The sequence below is a fragment of the Pezoporus flaviventris genome, unplaced genomic scaffold, assembly GCF_033815535.1.
Source record: "Pezoporus flaviventris isolate CSIRO_AGI_PZ_B2104156 unplaced genomic scaffold, CSIRO_AGI_Pfla_v1 ptg000090l, whole genome shotgun sequence".
Classification (NCBI taxonomy): Eukaryota; Metazoa; Chordata; class Aves; order Psittaciformes; family Psittacidae; genus Pezoporus; species Pezoporus flaviventris.
In genome coordinates, this window is record NW_026892638.1 from 3403111 (window position 1) to 3416246 (window position 13136).

The 13136-nt window shown below is 37.0% G+C and overlaps 1 protein-coding gene across 1 annotated transcript in view; it reads right to left on the minus strand.

Annotated features, from left to right (window-relative positions):
* Positions 1-13136, minus strand: part of ARSB (arylsulfatase B) — a 59631-nt gene that overhangs the window by 30808 nt on the left and 15687 nt on the right. The window lies entirely within an intron of this gene.

The following is a 13136-nucleotide window of genomic DNA, read 5'->3' on the forward strand; positions in this document are numbered from 1 at the left end:
CAAACAAACTGAGTTGAAACTAGTTAAAATAGCTAAAGGGATCTGGAAATAAACTGACTTTATTGTATTTGGTGAGAAACACACGTAAGATAGTTACAGGAAAGTTGAACTATAGTAACTCAGAAATACCTACATTAATTAGAGACACCTCATGTAACTCTTTTTTAGTTCTAAGCTTCCACACTAGGAATAAAATCCAGATTCCTGAATGTAACAGAATTAATCATTCTCTGAAGTTAACTTTTAGTACTGCTGTTCTTGTTCAAACCTGTTGTAATAATCTCAGAAGAGTCGTTGATGGCAATTCTTTTAAGCATAATTTTTCTGTATTTTAATGAGGCTAAAATTGTTTTAAATAGTACTTGTTGAACTGACATTCAGTGTAATTTGACATATTTATGTTACATTTTCTGATTAAAACCCAGGAATTTGAGGGAAGAAACAAGTAGTACGTGTCTCACACCTTACAGAAGCACTTGACTGTAATCACAACACAACAAAGTTATCTCCCTTCTGCTTCATTAATTACAGATCAATGTAACCACCACTATAAATATTTTTCTACTGCACATAGAAGACCTTTTTTGTTCTTTCAAGGAATAAACTAGTCCCTATGAAGACTTTGAAAAGCGGAAGGTTAAGCTAAATGAAATACTTAGAAAAAACAGCACAATTTGAAAACTATGGCCCAGCTAGCTTCCAGTTGGGCTTATTGTGTGTCCAGCACTCTTGGGCCAAAAATAAACAAATTAAAAGCTTTATTGTCTTCACTATGAAATGCAGGGAACTAAATACTAGCTAACAGTATTTCTCACACAACAATGTTGAGCACTGTGATGTGAGAATACAGGCAGTTGGCAGTTACAAAAGGAAAAAATAAAAAATCTGCTTCAACAGTTCTTTCTACTCTTAATGTACGCAGGAATTCCTGTTGGGGATACTCATGGGACAGAGCTTTCAGTAGCTTTTAACCTTAGCTGGTCTTAGAATAAAAGGTATCTTATCTACTCTATGTTAGAGCACAGTTTGGACTTAAAGTAGGATCAAATCTTAATTATGTTAAATATCTTCTTTGTATCATAGGCTACTTACTGTCTGTATCAGTTGAATACTAGCACATGAGATTCTTTCTAGTCCTGAATATCTGCAACAAAGTAGCAAGGGAATTACAGAAGTAGACTGTCTTTTTGAAGGATTGAGTGAGATGTGCGCATTTCCTGGGTTACAGTCAGATCCTCCTCTGCCTCAGGAATTTCTTCAGCCTCAGCCTGCTGAAGATTCAAAAGTTCTCACAACATGTTTTGTGAAAGGCACAAACAACAGGTCCCAACACTCTTTCCTAAATACGCACTACCAGACACTGTTGTAGTGTGGGGGTGCTTGCCCCGATGGATTCTTCATTTGTGGAAGTATAGCCATTCTCATGTTGTCCCAAATAAACTCCTCAAGCTATTCTAGCAAAGTATCTCAAAAATGGAACAAACTCCAAAGATCATACGGAAACTCCCAGTAGTTTAAAATACACAATATTCACTTAGGTAAAAGGGTCATTGTTGCTTCATGTTCTGCACTGGCTTCATATTCTATTCTAAATCCACTTCAAAACAATACTTTCTGAAGGCTTTATCATCCATTTTGCAACTGTTTCTCTCCATGACTCATCCTAATACCTAGTATCGGCAGACAGTCTCCAGAGCAAAACTTTGACAATCAAGGTACCTACGACTAGAGGCTCTGGTTTAAAACACTGCTTATTATTAAAGCTTCAGCCTTGCGACTTTAGCTGGAAACACAAACCTCCCCCAAGCATGATACTTCAATTATCTCTTTCCTGAAGACAAACATCAAATATGACTTTCATTAAAAATAATAGCAAAATGTCTAGAAAACGTAGTGAGCATATTTTTCCTATCTGTAAGAATCTTTTTTGTAATTACATCTATATAATTTAGACTTCAGTAGTACCCACAACATATTATGTGCATTAGAAAAAACATAAAGCAAACCAGCTCTTGTCCCTAAGGAAAGAATGAAAGGGGAGAGAATAAGGCTGTACTCAGAAATTATGATACTTGGCATAAGTGATACCTAGCTAATGCATTCAGTTTTGTTTGCTTTCTTAAATGGAAGCATCATGCATTTTTTGAAGAGCTCTGTTGTTTGCTTGGTTTGCGTTGCTTTGATAGGTGTTTAGCTCTGTTTATTTTCTCAGGTTTCTTATCACTGCCATCAATCAGTGTTATTTTAGGAAGGGGAATACTGAGACTCTTCCATTCTGATAGAATTTTCTTCTGTGGGCTGAAATTTGTGACAATGAAAGAGAACACTAGTGAGAGATACTTTCACTGATATAAGAGTGGCCTGAAACAGAGTTCATAGAAGGCATTACCACCATCGATGAAAAAATGCACAGAAGACATATGTAGGGTAACTGTTCAAATGACAGAGAAAAGGAGAGAAACAAAAGCTTCCTAGTTACTTTAATAGGTAGTTTCAATCAAAGTTCTGCACCCTTGAAGTAACATCAGCCATGCTGACTATGGAGAAAACCGTATAATGTAGTAATTGTATCATAAACACAAATGATATGCTGCACTGATTTATCAGTCCTATTATGGAAGAGAAATTAAAAATCAAAAGAGAAAAAGGAAGCACACTGACTATTGTAAGCACTGCAGAGAGTACTTGCAACAGTTAGATCTGAGTGAACCACAGTCACAGACAGAAACGTTTCTTAAGGGCAATAAATACTATAAAATAAACACCACATTTTCAATATAATTGTATCTGTGGGACATGCATCCTGATAAAATAGACTGATACAAAGATCTCAAAATGAAATAACTTTTGTCTTCAAAATAGTCATGCACATTACTCTAACCCCTTGAATGCTTTTTAAAGTACTGGCAATGATGATTTCCAGTAAATACAATGCATTGTTATAGCAAAAAAAAAAAAAAATTTTGAAGTGAGAACTTGTCTTCTGTTTTGATAAAGATATCTGCAGAAAAATCAAATCTTTTTCTTCCAACTCTAGCAACTACCCAAATATGCCATCAGGAAAAAAAGGCATATTTTATAGGACTATTTCTATCTTCTTTCACCCTCATACACCTATTTACATCTAATCACTTTCTCAATCATCTTAAAATCCATACAATGCTGTTCACATTAAGATACTTTAATGGAGTGAGTTGAAACAGCAAAAATCCACAGTAACTTCCTCTCAGAAGATTCTGGATGAAAATAGGAGACATTTTCCACACAGAAAATCAGACAGTATAATGTATTTTCAAAAAGAATGTGACTGTCTTTCAAATTACTATGGATTTTTTGTTAAAGGCAATGAAGAGGAACGGTGTTTTTTAAAAATGTATTTAATTTAATAAAAACCTTTCAACATAAGCAAAATAAAAACAAAATAAAGCTTGTCCATCTCAAAGATACTTTTAAAAATGAAGACCTATGCTTTCTTCTCACAAACATCTGCTTTTGTACTTAATATTGATTGTCATATACATTAGAAAGAGTTTAATTTGTTAAACCTGAAAACTGTAAATTTGTAAACTGTAAAAGATGTTTTGCAGGAGTTCTTAAAGGAATCAATAAACAAAACTATACAGAGAGGCCCTTCTGTTTCTCCCAAACACTTCTCTGAAGAGTTGCCAGCTGCCAAACATTTTGACTAGGGCAGTATATATATGCAGTAATGTGGGATGTATGTAACTAGTAAACAGTTTAATGACTGAAAGCCTCTTTGAAGAGCAGTCAGACAATAAAAAAAGAGCAATAAAATGATTCTGAGAGCAATAGCTAATGAAGCATGTATGGATCCAAGTCTTCAGATGGACTGACTGGAGCTGAGGCAACAGTCTGCTTCATACTATAAAGATAACAGGCATCAGCAATAGCTACAACTATGCAAAAAGTTTCATTTAGGAATTATACCTCATTAGACAACAGAAAACCAAAAAGAGTAAAAGTTTGGACTTAAGAATGAACCCTAACAAATGTTCTCGGCTTATTTTTTTCAAAAGCAACAGTGTGCCTTGCTGTATAGCTAAGTATTTTCTTCTAACAGACTAGACCTTATTTCGATTATACTATAGAAAAGTAAGGGGGTTTGTTTTGGTTTGTTTTGGATTTTCTGTGCTTTGTTTTTTCTTTGTTTTGTTGTTTGTTTTTTTTTTAAACAGGCATCCTTCTTTTGTCTCCCTTGTGACCACTCAGGTTGCTGCATTCTTCTTATGACCACAACTGAGCTATACCCTGCTGTCCTGCTGACATGTCTGGCAAATTGTTCTAGACAGGCTCCTCGGAGAGAGCTTCCTGGAATTTCTCCACAGATTCATCCAGGGCTGTATTTGGTGCTGTTAGTAAATAGTTTTAACTGCAGCATTTCTTTTCAGTCTTTGTATTTTCTTAGTTCAAATAAGAAGCTACTTATAAGTCTCACAATAAAAATAAAAAATAAAAAAAGGAAAAAAAAAAATCACCCTTGCTGACTACATTCAGTGTGCAAATTCTGTTAGACAGTGAGAATACATCATAAAAATATGCAGGGTTTACATAAAGCTCCTTAACTTCTATTTATTCTAAGCTTTCCATTCTATAGAGTTTGTGATACGTATTAAACAACCTTGGTTACAATGGCAGAAATGCCATTCTAAGTGTGACCTAGTATTCCTAATTTTCATGGTAAGCTTTTGGCATTTGTAGAGCAAAATGTGATCCAAGAATATAAAAAATATTTACAACAATAACTGGAAAATACATCAGTAATTAATTATTGGAAAATACAGCAGTAATTACTTATTTGCTAAAAGAAAAAAAAAAGTCTTAACAGACTTGCTTTATATTTGAAAGAAAAAATCCAGATGCAAAATGTTTTATGACAATGAGGTTAATAAATTCAATACATAACTGGTAAATATCTCCTTTTCAAACTGGCAATCTCTCACAAGTGGGGTCCTGTAGGGATCGATATTGAGCCCAATGCTGCTCAATGTCTTCACAAATGATCTGAAAGGTGGGATCAAGTGTACCCTGACCGAGTTTGCTGACGATACTAATCAAAGCAGGGAAGTGGCACTTCAGGAGGGAGAGACATCCTGCAGGATGACCTGGATAGGTTGGAAGAAGAGTTGGCTAACAAGAACCTTATGAAGTTCAATAAGGACAAGTTTGAGGTCTTGCACCTGGGAAAACATGATCCCCAAGCAAGCACAGACTCGCATCTCCTTGGCTGGGGAGCAGCTCTGTGGAAAGGGACCTCGGGATCCTGCTGGACAACAAGTTCAGTATGAGTGAACAGTGGCAAAGAAAGCCAACAGGATGCTGGGTTACATAAACAAGGGCATCGCCAGCAGACATAAAAATTTAATTACCCCACTATACTTAGCGCTTGTCAGGTCACACTTGGAATACTGCGTTCAGTTTTGGTTCCCACAATACAAAAAAGATGTGGACAGGCTGGAGAAGGTCCAGAGAAAGGCCATAAGATGACCAAAGGACTGGGAAGCCTGCTGCATGAGGAAACAGTGAGAACTGGGTTTGTTCAGCCTAGAGAAAAGAAGGCTTAGGGGAGACATTATCACCATGTTCCAGTGCTAGAAAGAAGAGGGAGACTCCTTTTTTATACAGACACACATGCTAAAGACAAGGGGTAATGAGTACAAGTTACCCCCAGGAAGATTCCAGTTGCACACAAGAGGAACATTTTTCACAATAAGAACAATCAGCCATGCGAATAATCTCCCCCAGGAAAGTGGTGGACTCCCTAACATTGGAATCAGCTGGACAGCGTGCTCGGCCATGCTCTTTAGATCGTGGTTTTGCTACGACAGATTGGACCACATGATCCTTGAGGTCCCTTCCAACCTGCTGTTCTATGATTCTATGATTCTCTTGGATATCTAGGTTCTTTTTTAAAAACAGTTACACAATAGTTTACTAGGTCTGTATGTATATAACTCATATACCCACAGAGCAAGAAATAACCAACTAACATTAAAAGGAAGTATTCCACTGCAGGGGCCAGGGGAGAGAGAGCCATCAAGTGCTGTGTCAAGAAACAACCATTTTTTTCCCTATTCAGAACATGGCATAAAGAAAGCATTTGAAGTCATACATCTGCAAAGGCAAAGTAAGAAGGAAATTTAAATACAATTAGACATCACAACTCAATTCACTAATCATTTATTACGTAATGGTGCTTAGTAATTTTAACCAACCATTAGAATATGTGAAGATCCAGCCTAACATTCTGGTTCCTGGCTACAAACACTTTAGGTCTCCTTTTTTTCCTGAAAACACATACAAAATACTTGCCAAATACTCCTATTGTATCTACAGTACTCTTCAAATCCCACATTGGCATGCCTCAGCTTTTTTTTTCTGTCTTCCACCTCTGCTCAAGCTCCTAATTTTTTGAATTGATGCATTTCTCTGAAGATCGAAGAGAAAACTCCTATACCCTTTAATTTCTCCTCATGGGCCCCTGCAGTAAGCTGATCTAGCACACATCTGTCTGATATGTAAATGATGCCAAGCTCTGTTTGAAATGCTAAAGCCACACAGTATTTTTAAAAAGAGCACAGACCAGAAAAATACCCAACTCTGATTTATTTTATAATACAGATCTGGGGATTTCAATAGGCTATCAAATTAAAGCATCTTTAAAATAGTAAGAAAAAGGGATCTTTTAAGCTCCTACTGCCCCTGAAACTAAAAGCTGCTGATATATAAAACCCATCAACTGCATGTAACCTAGCATGTAAATTGCACACAGAATGACTGAAGGGGAAAAATAGCCTATATTAATTCCTTGTACTTCTTTCAGTTTCTTGCTTCTGATAAATAGATTAATTACTTTATGAAGATGAAACTGGTAGTAAGGTGGTTTCTCTTTGCTAAAAGTAACAATGGAATTTCTCCTATATGCTCCCTCTTTCAATTTAAAATAAGTAACTGTTGTAACTCAGAAGAATGTTTAGTTACCAAGTGCATCCCCGCCACCCCCATTACCTACCAAACACAACAGATATGTCCATATGGTAGACAGACACTCAATAAAAGGAGGACTGGGTAGGACTGACAAATGACCGCAAGTATGCTAAGAAGCACTGAACCTCAAGCATTAAATTTTCTAAGTGCAGAGACTGTCCAATAGCTGGCAGCATCTAGGTGTTTTTATTCAGTAAAAGCAATCGGAAGTTTATTTTGAATACATTTGGGTTTCTTCCTCTGCTTCTGGAAGTAGCATGAGTCTCTTAGAACAAAACTAGGCTATTATCCAAACAACGTTATGAATCTAATTAAGAGGCATATTTATAGCAGCTTTTGGAGGAAAAAAAGCAGGAAGTCAGGCCACTGTTACTGTGCTTATGGACACCCTGCATAAGCAGCAATCAGCCAAAACTAACCCATCCATACTTCCAGATGTATGAAAAATACCTGACCTCAGGCCTGCTGCTTTTGTACTTTAGGCTACAGCTGTGTGATAAGAAAAGAAGATTCAATTCCAACCTTGAGGACAGGATGTGGTGAAAAATTAATTTTACATCTACTGCTATTCAGAGTCGTGTACAAGAAAAGACGTTTCTGACTTCAGATGTGGAAGAAGCACTAAGCTGCGCATGGCCTGCAGGACAGGCTGCCAGCCTCAGGGTATCATTATTTCACTTTTCTCCAGTTTTGTCTAGTGAGGGGGAGGGAAGAAACAAGTACTTTGACCTAACACTTTTTTTTTTTAAATTTTATTTTCCTTCAAAAAGAAAAAAAAAACAAAAGAACCCACTTCTAGCAATATGAAGCTGCCAGAACTTAGAATCACATGCAAACAGCAGACACAAATGATCTCATATACAGGCATTAAAGCCCCAGGGTTGTGCCCAGAACCCATACTTTCCACCCTAATATCCTGTATCACCTCTTCCATGGTGTTTACTTGAGGGGCAGTGCTCCAGTTGCCTTCTGTCACTTCTCTGGCAAACAGTAAACAGAACAATCTGGAGCTAATTTAAGTGGTTTATAACATCAGGATACAGCTGGGAAAGGTTTTGGGAGAAAGGCTGGGGAGGAAGAGGAGGGCTGTGCACGGTCCAGCTGAGCCTGCACACAGGAAGGCAGTGCAAATGGGCACCTTCCAACAACACTGCCTGCAGTCATGGAAAATTGCCCCATACCAAAATGCTCCAACTACCCCAGGAACAGCAGAAACCTCAGTGCAGGGAATTAAGAAGTCTGCTTCTAACAGCAGCAGTGGCAGGGCCACCACTCGGTGTCAGGCACATTTCAGCTGATCCTTGGTTATCCAGGAGTAACCCAACTTCTCTCGTGTGTCTACGACTTTTATATTTCATCTGCTATAAGACAGATGTCTTTTTTCGTCTTAATATTAAGTGTAGACACATGCACTGACTTTACAGAGCACAAACTGTGACTTGATTCTGGCAATTGGACAGATTTACATCTGTTTTTCTCATCACTTTTGTTTGAGACGAGTGAGTCAAGCTTTTAATCACTTGGGGCCCTAGCTATACCCAGAACATACTGGCTCAATTCAAAGCAGAAAGGCAGGTCTGCTGGCATAAAGATATAAAAATGAAACAAAACTCTCTAGTTACTACTTAACACACCAGACATTTGAAAAAAAAGGCAGTAAGCTCCTTAGTAAGAAGTATCTGTCCCTAAGGTAACCCTCATACCTAGCACATAAACCTCAAAACTGAAATTTCATCCAACAATCGTCTAAACAGAATACATCAATAGAAAAGAAACTAATATCCTTTATAACCTTGGTCTTGAACTTCAGGGTGCGACAAAAAAGGTTAATTACTTAGTGATCTGTTGCAACTATTTCATCTCCTGTAGGTCGTTTGATTCTCCTAGAGATGACAATGAAATGAAACAGGTAAGTTTATTCAGCATGCATCGACAAGGTGGAAAATACATCAGTCTTTTATGGGTACATTCAGTGATGTCCAAGCCTCTCCCAACAGCTACCTCAGCTTTTGCTAAATGCAGTCAAGTTTACAGGGAAAGAAAGGGATTATTTGATAAGGTAATATGGTGACACAGAAACATAGGTAATAAAGAGAAATGGAAGTTTACATAAATAATTTTCTTTCCCTTTAATAATTTAAGCAGCATTTTTAAACAGTTTTCATAAATCTGTTTTTCAGCAATGGATTATGTTTTCCAGGTGGGGAAATGGCAGAAAATATATTTGCTGAATGAGTATTTCAGAGTAATTTTTTGCTTGTTATTTATTTCTTTAACATCTTTGCTGGGTGATAGCTAAGAGTGGCTGAATAACACACTGCTCAATCTACGAAAACGATGTTAAGCTGGATAAAACTGAACCTGTTTTCTCCAAATAAACAAAAAAATCCTTAGTGTTTACAATGTGCCTAATATTTTCCTCCTTCTTAATTTTGTCACATCAATGCTACGTTCAAGTGAGTGACAAAAAAGAGCGCTTAAATTAAAATTTTTAGTTTAATAATAATTATTTTATTCCAACTTTGTGATTTCCTTTTTTTTCCCAGCTACATGTCAAAACATGCCCTCTTTTAATTGCTCCCATGTTTGTTTGAATCTCTGCAATATGCCTTGGCAAGATCCAACCTTTCTCCAACATCATCATCCTTAAACTTTCTGCCACTTTTGATCGTATTTCCTGAATCCTGAAGTTGTGAAATCTTGCCTCTTGGCAATTATCTAGCTTAAAAGACCACATTCAGTCCTCAAGTATACACATATAACTCTTGGTGATTTCAAAAGGTAGCTGTTCACATGCACAATGGAAACAACTGTAGACTTCAAACAAATAGTCAGTTTGCGTATTTTGCTCTTGGTGGGCATTACAGATTTGATGGTTTTGTGCCCAATGATAATTTCTTACAAAGTTTACCCAGGAAATTTGATCCTTTACAGTTTAACTGGTTTTCTGTTCCATTCCTGGTAGTGGGAAAGAAACAGAAAAATCTACAGTGCGCTAATAGATTTCTCTGCTCAAAGACAGTATTTCACTATAAACACAGCTTTAGCCCTGGACAGCCAAGCATTTCCCAGTATGCCCATACTTCAGAAATAAGTTAATCCTTTCACTTTTGGAAGATGTCTTGCCTTCTCTTCTCTGCAAATTTCTTATCTAAAGTAGTGATATTAAAACTATAAAGCACATCCACTTTACGGTTCAAGCTCTGATTGCAAAAGGAGTCTGTCTGCTATTCCTTGTCATCCCTGATGCCACCAATAGTCAGACTATCATCTCTTTCATCTTACTGACTGAATCACTCCTCCATCAGCCTGCTCAGTCCAAGCTTGCACAAACAATCATCTACTATTTCGGTCAAATGAGTAAGATCACTGTAAACAAGGGTGAGACAAGAGGGGATCACAGCACCCTGTGTAGTGAGCTCCCCCAGTCTATGTAGTTACAGTTCCAGTTTCATCTTCCTCATGAGGGCTTCTGCTCTCCTGAAGAACTACTTAACCTAAACCATATATGTGAGTCCAGAAGTCCTGTCTTCCCCCTACTCCCACTCTGACAAAGAAGTTACTAATTCTTCAAAAATCCAGCTTCAAGTCTCTCTCAGGATTACAGAATAAGTGACCCATTAAATTAGTCAAGGTCTTCAAGTCCATGTTTTCCCAAAGCCTCTCCCTCATCTGCCTTAGGCTGCAGCAAGATGTGCTCTTTTGGCTCTGACTAAACTAATTTGAAGTCTTAAGCTAATTAAAAGCTCTCAGATTACACAAGAGGTAGGTAGTCCCTAAAAAAAACTAGTATAATTGTATGTGTGCTACTCTTAACACAGTTTCATCAAAGATATCTGGATTAATAAACCAAGATAACGGTAACCATTAAAAGTGTTTGAGCTATTCAAGGTCATTTGGAGAGAATCACAGGAAGCCACATGCAGTCCCTGAACACAGCTGAGAGACCCCTGGGGCAATCACCTGCAAAGGGAGGCACCTGTGGGCAGAAAAAGCCCCTAAGCTTAGTCCACCTCATCATCATCACTGTCTACACAGCTATTCTTCCTCCTTAGGCATGCATTTTTCCTTTTATTCCTTCTGCATTTGCATTCTTTCTGATATCTTTGACTTTCTGATGAACAGCAATCCCAGCAGCAGTTATCTCTCATAGTCAGTGTGAACCATTTGTGGCCAGTAAAATGTAATTATTAAACTGTTTTAAACAAAGGCTTTGCTTTTTTGATACACTGAAAGCACTGGAAGACAGCTTGATGACAGTGTAATGTATGATACATTCAAGTAGGCAAATACAAAGTCATACCATCTCCAGTCTTGCTCCATCTACATACAACATTGTGGAAGAAAAGTAATGGAAGGCACTACTGTTTTTTTACCTCCATGAGAACGGTTATGGAAGAACTACTGAAAAATTTGGACTTGACGGGAAAGCACGAATAGGATGTCATTAAGATCCACTCGTTACAAATGCTTATTTGATTGCAAAATGTGTTACAATCTTTCGGTGCAAACAAAAAAGACTTAAAGAGATATAACTATTAAAACCACCCTTAAATTTGATGTATCAGATGTCAATATACTAATTGTTAATTTGATAAAATATCTTCTTGCAAGATATCAGCAATACAGTGCCCCAATATAGGCAGTTCTCTGCAGTGATCAATAGAACTCTTTCGCATAGCCTGAAGATGTGTATTGGTATACAAGAAGTTAATCATGAAAAACATGTACTACAGTCATAGCATTCTTTGGTTTTTTTCCTAGTTGTTAAGGCCATTTACTCTAAAATATAAGTAGAATTACTGCTGCAGATTTCTGGTTCTTCCCAACCAAGTTAAAGCAACTCTTTAATATTTATACAGAAATCAGGGTCAGCTCATTTTAACATACACAAAGCTCTGGCTATATTTTAACTTGAGAAAATGCAATTAGAAGTCAAACCTAAGAGCAGGCACAGGCAGCATTCCACACAGCAGCCATGGTCAAAGTTCAGATATAAAGTGGGGGTGTTCTTCCTACTTAAAGAGAAACATAAAGATAGATGTCTTATAGTACGAGACAGATATTCCAGTCCCAGGAGGGACATGAAAGTTGCAGAGGTTTGCAAAGGGCATACAGACAATTAGAATATAGAAGCAGCAGAGGAAAGATTACGACTGAGCTGTAAGGAACTGAAAAATACAAACAAGGATCCCTACAAAAGGAGGGAAAATTGGCTTAAGTGTTAGTATGAAGAACTGAAAAACCTGCAACAGACACTGCAGTAAGCTCTCCAAGCCAGTTTCATATCAGACATTTACATGATCTGATATACTCACTCATGGCCAAATCTTAGATCCATGACTAATGTACACAGTTGCTTTCAAAATCACCCTGCTCAACTTCATTAGCTCTGGAGATGCACACTTTCCACCTTCTAGCCTTAGTTATTTTACAGATTTTTCCCTAACATTAAAACTTTCCATTAGATTTCCCAACCCTATTTCATAAAAAAAATTCCTTCTTTTCTGCATGCACAAGAGATGAACAACGCTAGATCCATCATGCTTAAATCCTTTCTAAATCTTAGAAAAACAGATGGATCATGAAAACCTATAGATAAGAGCACAAAACTATGATAAAAATCTTTCCTTCCATTTTTAAAGTCAATCAATTTTAACTGATACAGTATCTTAAAATATTGTATTACAGATCAATTGTAATTTGGAATAACTAATATGCATTTATGGATTTTTAGTGTTTCTGTTTGGGGTTTTTTTGCTTTGTTTGTTTTTTAACTCAAAAATCTGTACAATGTATGCCTTTCTTAGCATTCAGCACATCTATATCCTGATACTCTAAGTAAATTCTGCTGGGTTTCCTTTCCCATGAATTAAGGCAGAGAGGGAAAATCTTACTCCTTTAATGCATTCTAAAGAAAAATTGTCCACAAATATAGGTCTTTCATATTCTATGCATAAAAATAACATGGAATAACAGAAAGTGAGAGAGAAAAAAGGATATGAAGGACAGCTGTGTGGAGCTTTTATTTGGAAGTTCTCCATTTCTTCTGTAGAGTTTGCCTTTCTGCCACATGTTTATTTGGAGCATGCTTTAATTCTGGAATATTCATAAATATACAAAACAAAGGT